The sequence below is a fragment of the Megalopta genalis genome, unplaced genomic scaffold (genome assembly GCF_051020955.1).
Source record: "Megalopta genalis isolate 19385.01 unplaced genomic scaffold, iyMegGena1_principal scaffold0222, whole genome shotgun sequence".
NCBI classification, from domain to species: Eukaryota; Metazoa; Arthropoda; class Insecta; order Hymenoptera; family Halictidae; genus Megalopta; species Megalopta genalis.
This window is the reverse complement of record NW_027476291.1, coordinates 208,049-221,315: the sequence shown is the minus strand read 5'-3', so window position 1 is coordinate 221,315 and position 13,267 is coordinate 208,049. Positions and strand designations below refer to the sequence as shown.

Below are 13,267 nucleotides of genomic sequence, written 5' to 3'. Positions count from 1 at the left end.
AAAAATCGAGTGCCGTAGACGTAGAATTGAAGAAGTTCGCTGATTCACTTTTTGCGATCTACGCGATCAAATTTGGAGAATCTGTGACCAAAATTGGTTTGAAATGTCCAGTGTATTTTGACTTGAGAGTAATAATCTATCAACCAAAAGTTATGGTATGAGTAATTAAAAAATTCTATTCAGCATACTCTGTGATTTGTATAATTTTTAAATTGTTTATATTCTTTGATATTTCGAAGGCTCAACTGGCGATGACACTGTGGAGACTGTCAGAGGACCGTGAAAACGTAACTCAGATCTGTGGTGTACCTTACACTGCTTTACCATTAGCTACTTTGATATCTGTCGCTTTTAATATCCCCATGTTAATCAAAAGAAAAGAGGGAAAGGCATATGGCACAAAGAAAATGATGGAAGGCCATTTTGAACTAGGAGATAATTGTGTGATCATTGAGGATGTAGTCACTAGCGGTAGCAGTATACTAGAGACTGTACAAACTTTAAGAAAAGGGGGTTTGAAGGTAGCAGATGCTCTTGTAGTGATTGATAGAGAACAGGGTGGCAGAAAGAATACTGAAGCTAATGGTATAAACATGTGGAGTTTGTACTGGGTCACCAGTCTCTTGGCTTACCTCGTGGAAGCCGACAAGATTACACCAACGATAAGAAAAGATGTACTAAACTACTTGTCGCTATGTCAAGCTCCTGTTATCGTTAATCAAGGGAAATAACATTTTACACTGCATCATTTTCTGTTTCGTAGAATATAAAATAGCTTCTTTTAAAGTTCCAGAATGCAAACTGAAAATACCATTTTACTGTCGCGCTAATAGGGCTACAAACGAGATTGCATATAAAATATTCAATGTAATGGAAACAAAAGAATCTACTTTGTGCTTGGCAGCAGACTTGAGCAAAGCAGACTCTATTTTACAATTAGCAAATTTGCTAGGGCCACACATTGTGGTACTAAAAAAAACGCACGTAGATATAGTAGAAGACTTCAGCTGTGATTTTATAAAGCGTTTGCAAGATTTGGCTAAGAAGCACGATTTTCTTTTAATGGAGGACCGGAAGTTCGCGGATATCGGCAACACGGTGTCTTTGCAATACCAAAAGGGTATTTAGGAAATTGCGGAATGGGCAGATATTGTTACTGTGCACGCAATAGCAGGAAAGAGCATAGTAGATGGATTAAAAAATGCGTTAGGAAATGTTAACGAACCGCGTGGTATTTTTATATTGGCGTAAATCATATGGGGATATTAAAATCGACAGGTATCAAAGTAGCTAATGGTACACCACAGATCTGAGTTATGTTTTCACGGCCCTCTGACAGTCTCCACAGTGCCTTCGCCAGTTGACCAGCCAGTATTTTCAGTCTGCATTCTGGAACTTTAAAAATAGCTATTTAATATTCTATGAAGCAGAAAATGATGCTGCGTAAAATGTTATTTACCTTGATTAACGATAACAAGAGCTTGACATAGCGACAAGTAGTTTAGTACATCTTTTATTATCGTTGGTGTAATCTTGTCGGCTTCCACGAGGTAAGCCAAGAGACTGATGACCGAGTACAAATTCCAAATGTTTAAACCATTAGCTTCAATATTCTTTTTGCCACCCTCTTCTCTGTCAATCACTACAAGTGCATCTGTTACCTTCAAACCCTCTTTTCTTAAAGTTTGTACAGTCGCTAGGATACTACTACCGATAGTGACTAAATCCTCCATGATCACACAATTATCTCCTAATTTGAAAATGGCCTTCTATCATTTTCTTTGTGCCATATGCCTTTTCCACTTTTCTTTTGATTAACATGGGGATATTAAAATCGACAGATATCAAAGTAGCTAACGGTAAAGCAGTGTAAGGTACACCACAGATCCCGGATATGTTTTCACGGATGAGAAGCTAGCGTTCCGATCACGCAGTGCCAGAAAACCTAATCCTACATCTTTAACGTCAGACGATATTAATCTGTACTTATTTCATAATTTATTTTGATCCTAGAATGAACTGTACACTTGAATCAGATATAATACGAAATAAAAATAGCTATGTGCAACAGGTTATCCTTAATAATTTAAATATCGCTCTGTGGATCACGCTTTCTGGGATCATGTGTGTTTTAATTTCAATAGACAGAAATCATGTGCGAAAAATCGAGTGCCGTAGACGAAGAATTGAAGAAGTTCGCTGATTCACTTTTTGCGATCTACGCGATCAAATTTGGAGAATCTGTGACCAAAATTGGTTTGAAAAGTCCAGTGTATTTTGACTTGAGAGTAATAATCTCTCAACCAAAAGTTATGGTATGAGTAATTTAAAAATTCTATTCAGCATACTCTGTGATTTGTATAATTTTTAAATTGTTTATATTCTTTGATATTTCGAAGGCTCAACTGGCGATGACACTGTGGAGACTGTCAGAGGACCGTGAAAACGTAACTCAGGTCTGTGGTGTACCTTACACTGCTTTAATTAGCTACTTTTAATATCCCCATGTTAATCAAAAGAAAAGAGGGAAAGGCATATGGCACAATGAAAATGGTGGAAGGCCATTTTGAACTAGGAGATAATTGTATGATCATTGAAGATGTAGTCACTAGCGGTAGCAGTATACTAGAGACTGTACAAGCTTTAAGAATAGAGGGTTTGAAGGTAACAGATGCTCTTGTAGTGATTGATAGAGAACAGGGTGGCAGAAAGAATATTGAAGCTAATGGTATAAACATGTGGAGTTTGTACTCGGTCACCAGTCTCTTGGCTTAACTTGTGGAAGCCAACAAGATTACACCAACGATTAGAAAAGATGTACTAAACTACTTGTCGCTATGTCAAGCTCCTGTTATTGTTAATAAAGGTAAATAACGTTTTACACTGCATTATTTTCTGCTTCATACAGTATTAAATAACTTCTTCTAACATTTCAAAATGCAGACTGGAAATACCATATTACTCTCGCGCTAATAAGACTACAAACGAGATTGCATGTAGAATATTCAATCTAATGGAATCAAAAGACTATCTACTTCGTGCTTGGCAGCAGACTTCACCAAAGCAGACTCTATTTTACAATTAGCCAATTTGGTAGGGCCACACATTGTGGTACTAAAAAAGCGCACGTAGATATAGTAGAAGACTTCAGCTGTGATTTTATAAAGCGTTTACAAGATTTGGCTAAAAAGCGCGATTTCCTTTTAATGGAGGACCGGAAGTTCGCGGATATCGGTAACAAAGTGTTTTTGCAATACCAAAAGAGTATTTACAAAATTGCGCAATGGGCAGATATTGTTACTGTGCGTGCAATAGCAGGAAAGAGCATAGTAGATGGGTGAAAGAATGTGTTAGACAATGTTAACGAACCGGGTGGTATTTTTATAGTGGCGCAAATCATATGGGGATATTAAAATCGACAGATATCAAAGTAGCTAATGGTAAAGCAGTGTAAGGTACACCACAGATCTGGGTGAGAAGCTAGCGTTCCGATCACGCAGTGCCAGAAAACCTAATCCTACATATTTAACGTCAGACGATATTAATCTGTACTTATTTCATAATTTATTTTCATCCTAGAATGAACTGTACACTTGAATGAAATATAATACGAAAGAAAAATAGCTATGTGCAACAGGTTATCCTTAATAATTTAAATATCGCTCTGTGGATCATGCTTTCAGGGACCATGTGTGTTTTAATTTCAATAGACAGAAATTAGGTGCGAAAAATCGAGTGCCATGGCCGTAGAATTGAAGATGTTAGTTAGAAGAAGTTTTGTAGCGTGAATTTTGAAAATAATGTTGATGCTGAAGTTCAGGACGAAACGTGGGGGGGATCATTATCCTGTTTGTGTTTGTGTTAATACACGGAAAAATTATTATATCGAAAAGTCTTTCAAACTTGTTATCAAACGTACACATTGGCCTAATTATGAATCGGTAAAGTATCCTGAGTTCCTCAGCTTAAAATATGAGCATGTTTTTCAAGCGCGAAATATGACTTCTTCGTAAATGTTGGTCAAGAATCCATAATCTCTATTACTCCTAGAAAAAAACTCGTTATTTTAGAAATAAAAATAATCTTATTGCATGGTGAGATGTTTGTTGGGTAAGCGTTTGAGAGGTGCAACGTATAAAAAATGAAATCATATCAAAAACGTGAAAGACTTATTATATTAGAATATATTATAATAATATAGTATATTATAATATATATATCTAATATAATATATTATATTATATTAGAATATAAAAAGTACTACGCCTAAGCCAACAAAGTATTTAAAAAGAAAAGGAAAAGGATTGCTTTAGAAAATTTGCCAAAAGTATTAATTTCCGTTTAAATTCTATATCGTGTGCAAATTGTACAAACTATTTAAAAATAAATAGATTGTTCAAAATTATGTCAACTGTGCTAATTTTGAATTAGCCGTATCGTCTTCAACGTTCACTTTCCGCCGCGTGCGTGTCGGCTGTTTTTATATTGACGAGTCCGATGCCTATTCGGGGTTAAACCACCTCTCGACGTTATACATGTGACCTGCGCATGTTTACACCGTCGCTTTGTATTCGTCACTTGGGTCATCCTTTCAATAATCCTAATATTAAATCAGTTACCCATTTTCCATTGTCTCCCATTCAACATCGTTCGTAAAAATTAATATTATTCGTTAAGTTCTAAAGAGGATGCTATCATTGTAAAGTGTATAAATTTATTAATGTTATAAATACCATCTGCAAGAGAGAGAGAGAGAGAGAGAGAGAGAGAGAGAGAGAGTGAGAGAGAGAGAGAGAGAGAGTGAGAGAGAAAATATATTCTGTACGATTAATACTCTTATTGCCTCCATATAATATTCAACATTGGTAGTAGAAATGAAATATACAAGATAAACGCTGTGACTAAATTCATGAAAATGAGCTGAGAAACTCAGGATACTTTACCGATTTATGAGTAGCAATACTGACCTCAGTGTATTTAAAACCGTAAAACTAAATAGCAGTTATTTATCTTAAAGTTGTAAAAAATTTCGTCCCATTGGAATTCCGAAAGGACATGTCCTGGAACTCTATAACAAATAATCAAATCAAAAGTTGGTTATCCGCACATTTCAACCGATTGATCAGATGAAATATTGCACAATTCAGCAAATGTCTCTTAAGGACGAAAATAATCATTCTTTCGCCCCTGGCATAAGTTCTGTCCTTTTTAAATGTAACAAAACGAGTGAAGTTGATCTCATTATCGGATTCAAGTCAAGATTCCACTATGAAGATGTCCACCTCTTGCATAATAATCAGCAGCTGAAATTTTAAGTGAATTAGATTCCGAGTAAAATTTTCGCAATCGCAAGATGATTCTTGTGTCGTGATGTTGTTTCGTGCCCACGTAGAGAACGTTTGACGGATATTCGTGTCGCGGATTTATTGTCCGGAAGTTTTCCTCGACGGTACTGCGTTGTAAAAAAATTACAATTCCAGTCCGTTTCGCGTCCAGTATAATTCTGCTAAATTTCGTTGATCTCGAGAATTCTTAAATCGTTGTCAAAGTCGACAGTCCGATTGTACATGCTGTAAAAAATTATATGTCACAACGATCAAGATCAAAGGGTTTTTTATTGCAAAATATAGTACTCATCGAGAGGACCGAAAGTTTGAAAGGATCCATGGGTCTCAAGTCAATCCTTTGCGTAAGAGACGGTATTAAAAAAGACAAAAATTGATTAGTGTATCCCCGATATCGTGGTATAACAGGCCGGACATTGATTCTACATGCGAAAATAAGTGGGGCAAAGGGAATAACATTTTTTCATTCAAGGCTCGTTTCCGAGAAAAACTATGTTGAAAAATAATACTACTTAATGGAAATCATATAGTTGTGCCGGCCACGACATACCAATTCCAAACTTCGCGAACTTGACTCACATTTCACCTCAGTGCGCTCGAGAACACAGCCTTTAATGAAAAAACGTTATTCTTTTTTCTGGACTTACTTTTCCGTCTAGATTCACTACTTGGCCGGATGTACCGTGGTGGTCGCGACATATAATTTTTATGCCGTTCGTAACATGATCTTGTAATGTAATGAATTTACTTTTTAGCCTTTTGTTCTACGCGACACAAGTATTGTACGATGCAATAAATGAAATTCACCTATTCATCTTTATCAAAGACAATTGTGTGGTCCATTTTTGTAACCGATCTTCACCGATCCAGAAGTGTACAATCACGCTATGGTGGTCGTGAAAATAACCAACCATTAATAATAGAAATTTAAACATATTTTCTGTATTCTTGTGATTTTTCTAGACTTTTTCATGATACTTTTATTCAAAATCTTTATGAAACAAAGACAAAGATAGATTTTACAATTTTCATAGATCGTTTCAGCGGTAATTGCAAGTTACTTCGCATCTCGGCTCGATTTTCGTGTTGTTTATCAAAATAATTATTTCTTTTTAACTTAAAAATGCGACAACGAAGTATTAATTTTTTTTATTCTTTCTCATTTTTAAAAAATAAATTACATAATTCGTATATACCGTATGTTGTTCGATTTTGGTTATAGAGAAGGCAATGACTTTATACGCAGAAATGTACAATTTCATATTTGCTAGAACTGTAGAAATCTATCGCTGTCGAAACAAGGACGAGCAAAACGGCGATCATAATAAAGCGTTCTTATACACACATACCTATTAATTTACGCATACATTCAACCGTACACAGATGATGTAATTAGTTTTAATATATGGCGCATATTCCAACATATTCTCGTAAAATCAAAGGGACTGTGCTTTTTTAGCGTTTTCATGCGACGTTTCCCATCATTTTCGTGATTTTCGCGCAATTTTATGCCGAGAAATGTATTTTTCCGCATTTCCAAAAGATTTGCGTACGATTGGCTGACGAAACGGTGAGGCTAGCCATATTTGTTATTGTTGCCTTCTTCAAACCGAACAACGTAGCACCTAGTGCCTACAATCCTACAGAGAGTTGCTGTCTTCTACCGACCGGCAAGCCGTACGCAGCTACAGGTGAGTGCTTCCTTCAACAATTAATATTTTGTACAATAAAGTCAGTGTGTTGTCGTGAGTGATACAGAAATTAATAACCGAAGCATTATCTTTCATTTTCTATTATTCGCAGCGCGGATATGTGAATTGCATTTTTCGAAATTTCTCGATTTTTGCTACGCGTTACTTACTCGGTGGTGAAGTGGTTCAAATTCGATATTTTTCTCGCATTTTCACCTCAACACTCTTTGTTTTTTTAAAAAGAATTTAAAATATTATCTAAAATTTTATATACCAATTACATAATTTCTTGGTCATAACTTTTCGTAAATTTAGCGACGTTACATTATATCTGCACTCATTCGCGCGGTATTTCGGTAATAAAACTGCTAAAATATTTTATGTCTTGCAATTACCGTTGTAACTTTTGATTATGAATCATGAGGTTGATCAATATTGAGTTTAAAAAAAGAAAAATGAACTTTATGGACATTTCAGTGGCGTAGCAGCGGAGGGAGCACGTAATTTTTTAGAAAACCGCCATATCGGCTTCACCAGTGGAACGGCCATTTTGGAATGGTTAATTTGCATACCCGAAAAATCCTGTGAACTAGGTAATGTAATAGAATTTTCAAATAATCTGTGTAAGTTTCAAATGTCCTAGTCAACTTTAAAAAAAAAAAAAAGAAAAAAAAATGCCACGCTTTATACTTTTATTGAACTTGTTGATTTCTTTTTCTATTATTTCCTACTTCTAATGATTTTTATTGCTTTTGGGTTGAAAATTTTGTTGTTATTATTAAAATTTAAGAAATGACAATCATAATAATTGTATATTAGAATTTTCTATCAGCATGTAAAATGAATTTTCGTAAAATATTAATTTTTTAAATGTATTTTAGATACTTGGCAGAGTTTTACAAATCTCAAGACAGATATAATTTCTAATTATCACTTCGATGGAGAAAGGTAATCTTTCACTATAATTTATGTCAGTTTCTCTCTCTCTCTCTCTCTCTGATCATTTTAATTATTTTATAATTTCCTGCATTTTTAAAATATTTTTGTGTGATCATAGTAATATTTGCCTTGTATGGGTTAAATAAACGTACATAATTGGTTAAGAATTATCACCTCCGCGATTGCAAGGTTTGAAAGGGGCAGTTATTTCTCTGGGAAATCCTGTACTTGCTATATCTACATGTAAATAATGAGTCATTATTTTTTCAGTAGATTTATGTATGGATGTTAAACACATAATTTTATGATTGCACAAATGTATGTAGACAAAATAGTATCGCAGAAGCCAAATTTAGGACAAAATAATATAAACCACAGTTTTTTATTACTTAAGAGCATTTCAAAGTCAAATATAGTGTATACTTTATAAGCCTAATGAGACACGATACTAGTTATCAAATTTTGAACTTATATTGCACTCTAAATGTGCTTCTTTGTTCTTTTAATAATCTTATATCCTTTGCTCTTTATTTTTTGAAGATTCCATGTAAACCTTGTACTAATTTCTATTACGATTCGTAGGTCGTGCTGTAACTATAATTGATAATGGAATTGGTGAATGCGCATACGACGTCAGGTTGTTGAATTACTGAGTTGCTAGTAGTAGGTGGCATCTACATATATCAATGAGTTCATCTCTGGTAAGTCCATTTCATTATACTTCTCTAGGAGTTCATTAAGAATTATTGGGCAAAGCTGAGCACATGCATATATACGTAAATATATATGTAAATGTATGTATTGTATTTTCTATGTATGTTCTATTCGAGTGTCTTAAAGGTCTCCTTCCATTTGATATATCTTGTTTTACCAGTTTTTCTGTAGATCAGCTAGAATAATTTATTGCGAATGCAATGTCGGGACAAGTTTTAGTTGCTGACAATAAGTACTGTAAGCCACCCATTAGTTCTCCATAAGGAAATTTATCCGTAGAATTAGTACAGTACAGAATCCTACCGCACGCTGTTGTATCAAATAAACCGAGGACAAACCTTATAGCACTGCTACATCTGACACATAAGTGCTACCGACCTGTCCTCTTCAAACAAAATGTTTCGCTATAAGATTGCGCCAAGTTCGCCATTAATTTGGCAGTGCAATGCGTCTGCTTCCAAATACCGAGCCATCTGTGTCCGTATTAGGTCAGGGATTTTGTCCAAAAGCAGTGGTTTTGCACCAAATTGATATAAATTTTCACGCAGAGTACACTAGCAAGCGTTTTACATGCATTTGGTCGAACCAGACTTGTCTGACAGGGTATAACAGACATTTAATGTTTTTTTATGCATGAAAGTAATATTTTTCCTTTTTTCCTCGTAACGTTGTATGAAGTACTGTTACGTTTGATAGAGCTTTTATTTATTGCATTTAGTCAGGTAATTCTTCAAGAATTATTATAGTAAGTAAACAAGTTAAAGTTTTAATGTGGTTAACAAGTTCTTGAATGGAACATAGAGACTGTTTATTGAAGGGGTAATCACTAACGTCACATATGTACATAGGTGTCGTATAATGAGATAATCTCGTCAAAGCATCTGCTAAGTTTTGATTTTTGAGCTTTATTTAAAGTTAGTGCAGTTTCTGTTACGCTTAGATTTATGAGGTATATTTACGAGTTATTACGAGTTACATATAATTTACGAGTTATTAAAAATGTTTTCGAAAAAAAATCGCGTTAACATAGAATGAATAAAAGAAGCTGTGTTAGTAAGGTTATAACTGTTGGAGTTTCGATCAAATAAACAGCTAAAGCTTTTAGTATGACTTAATCGCATAGAGCCCAGTTAGTGAAAATCGTTGAAAATCGTGATAAAACGATTGTATATGAATTAAACATTGATAACAAAAAAGTACCTAGTGCTCATCAAAAAGATTGCTTTTCTAATCAGTTGGAATTTACTACAAGAATGTGTTATTGCAAAGATGGAAAGATGATTTATGTTATTTAAGAGTACTCTACAATACTATATGTACTTGAAACGAATGCAAATGAATTACATTATTTTGATACACTGTCCCATTCATGGATACGCCCTGTGTTTCTGATTTCTCAACATTCATCATTTTTCGAGAAATGAGAAATAAGACTATATTTATCGACATTTGTCGAAATTTATCGGATTCTGGAGCATTCTCCAGAATTCCTGTCCAATATAAATATACATATAATATATATATATATATATATATACATATAAATATACATATAAATAAGTTTAAAAGCAAGAAAAAGATAACCGCTAAAATTAAACATTACGCTTTTGTTCTGAATTGACCTCTTAAAAAGTATAATGCGTCTAATGTAGAATCAGAAAATCTGCCTCTTTTTTTGTAATAAAACCTGTCGCCATAGAAAAATTTCTTTCATTTTGTGTGGTTGTTGGATGTCCTTTTTTCAGTGGACTTATAAATTTGCAATTCCTTGGTTAGACTCCGTAATTTATTTTCTTCTCACGCTAAGCTCTTGACACTAAATTTTTTAAGACTATCTACAATTTCTAATGACATAAGACTTCTATCGAGATTCATCCATCTACGTTATTGCAAACCAAACTCACGTGTAACAGCGTGCTCGATGAGTATTCAAAGTCAATTTCCTCTCGCCAACGAAACCCTAAATGAAAAATTTTATTCCTTATTTTCGATTTATTTTTTCATGTACAATCACCTCCATCTCTGCTGTACCACCAGTGGCGAGACAAATTGTATAATTTTTGTTTTAATTATTTGAATTTAATAATTACATTAACGCACAAACGTCACCTGAAAACGAGATCATATATTTGTATGGTTGAACTCGAGTTAGAAAAATTAATTCCTAAAAAGAAATCATTCTTATTAAGACCTAAATTCTGTGTTTGTATGATAAACACTTTTGAACATCAACACAATCACATATCTGTGAATGAATACAGTAATATATATAATACTTGTGTTGTATGTATTGTAATTACTAGACTGCGCGGATTATATGCATTTATGGCAAAGATGAATAAGAATATGAGAAATTTAAGGATAATGTCACATTATGCTGAACTTATTACAATTATAAGAAGAAGAAAGACATTTCTTTTAGAGAGTATGCATAAGCCACCGCTATATAATAATAAGTTTGCTCGTAACGATTTGGATAAAAATACATTAGGTTGAATTTACTAGTTCATATCTCCTGTATTCTGGAATGTCCATGTTCTAGAGCTTACAAGAAGGCACTCGGGGCAAACGTATATGCATTATTTATAGTCGCCTTGTTATCAGCTCTGAATAGTATCTATAGTGGTTTAAGTACGAACCATGTGTAATTAAGAAATGAATACTACATGCATTACCAGAGACTACTTTTAGGCATGCTATAACGAAAGCAACCTGCTCAATTGGCGACATTTTTTACTATCATAAATCAGGTTTAAACGTGGATGTAGAGTGTGATCAGAATCTGAATCAGAATCATATTTTATGTGAAATATCATGTAATGATATAATGAAATGTGTAAATTTGCAAATACGTAGTATTCAGGAAAACTCATAAAGTGCAGAAAAGAGTTGAATTTGTTACCAAAGGAACTGGTTTGTAATTCTTCTCAGAATTTTCAAATATGTTGCAACTATATCTTTTGAATCTGTTAACACAGTTGAGATTTACGAAACGATTGAAGATGTGTTGTCGAGAGACAAGCTCATTGTATTGACAAGGTGTTGCAAATCTCATAGTTGGGTCGGGTTGTTGCTTGATAAATTCCTAACATTCGGAATAGGCAACGGAATCGCCAACATATTATAATTTTATTACAAATGTGGAGTTGCATTCTCAAATGGAACATTTAAAATGAAGACACTCCATTTTCGATTACTGTGCAACACAAGTCAACTAAAAGTCATTCGAAGTGTTGTTTTAATGCAACTGTACCTTCGCAGTTACTTTCAAATATTGTGATGGACATGACAACGGCGGCTCTTACCATGATCTCAGTCGATTGAAGCACATTGAGTGATCCAGTTTTCACGTGAACATTCACTTCAGTGTACAGCAGGATATTTACAACACTCTTCATTACAACTGTTTGAAACTTTGTACGGCGTTACTGTGGAAGTAACTAACAACAAAATTTGAGACTACATTGATCTGGAGTCCGCAGATCAATTTTTCCAGCAAGGGTTTGTGTGTTTGTCACTGGATCTTTCGACGTGAAGTTTGCTGAATTCGATCAACAGTCTGGAACACTTACTTTTCGGAGTGCTTACACGGAGACGTATGAAGATTGTGCATTGGAGATACCAAAAGTCACTGAGAAGCATACTATATAACTTTGACATGCGAAGATATGGCATCGATATCTGCGATTTTTATTTGCTAGTCATTATTTTCTACTGCTTCTAATTTATTAAAAATTTGCAACCATATTTGGATAACAAACACTACAGCTTTCGAGAATCGGTTGTACTGATACTTATTTCTGCACTCAGATTATGTTCATACTAGAAACATTGCTGTAATGAGTATGTTGTTGAGTAAGTTTACTGACTGATTCTGATTCTGATACGATAAAATCAAATATTCTAGATTTACGGAAATTCCTGTTTAAATGATCGATTTGAAACATTCACCTCATGAAATCTAGAATACAGGGGAAAAATTGCAGTGTTAGTGAAAAAGAATGTACGTCGCATGATTTCGACCAAACTCGGAACATTTATAATATCGTAAAGTTAATGTAATTAATTAATTTCATTTTGTTCATAGTAGCGCTATTGGTTTAAGCAGATCTGTGTCATCGTAGTTATTCTTCTGAAATGGAATTACGTTTGTGCGTTACATACTTGAGAACGGAATCCATGTATTTTAAACCTGCCACTTGGTACTACCACTGATTGTGAGAGTTATTGCATTCGTTTTGGATAGAGTACAAAAAATGTTTGGTCTGGAAATAAATTTTTCATGCATTATTTACTGGCGGTTTTTGTGAACGTTCTCATAAAAGTTTTAGTAACAGAAAATGTAAGTGTTTATTGTTTATAATTTTCTAAAGGCAATGATAACGTTTGCTCATTGGAAAAGATTTTTTGCAAAATTTTCGATCTTAACATTCGAATTGCAAAAAATCCTTCTCGCAAACATTGTTTCTACAATGAAATGAAGTCATTTGCATTATTTATTATATTATTAGATGTCAAGCAAACATTTCGAATAATTGAAAATATAGATTCAGTTTTACAACGGAGGGGAGTCTGGAG

The 13,267-nt window shown here is 34.1% G+C and overlaps 1 pseudogene; it reads left to right on the top strand.

Moving 5' to 3' along the window:
• The first annotated feature begins 8 nt into the window (after positions 1-8).
• On the top strand, positions 9-1,251 carry LOC143262790 (uridine 5'-monophosphate synthase pseudogene; annotated as a pseudogene).
• Positions 1,252-13,267: the final 12,016 nt, after the last annotated feature.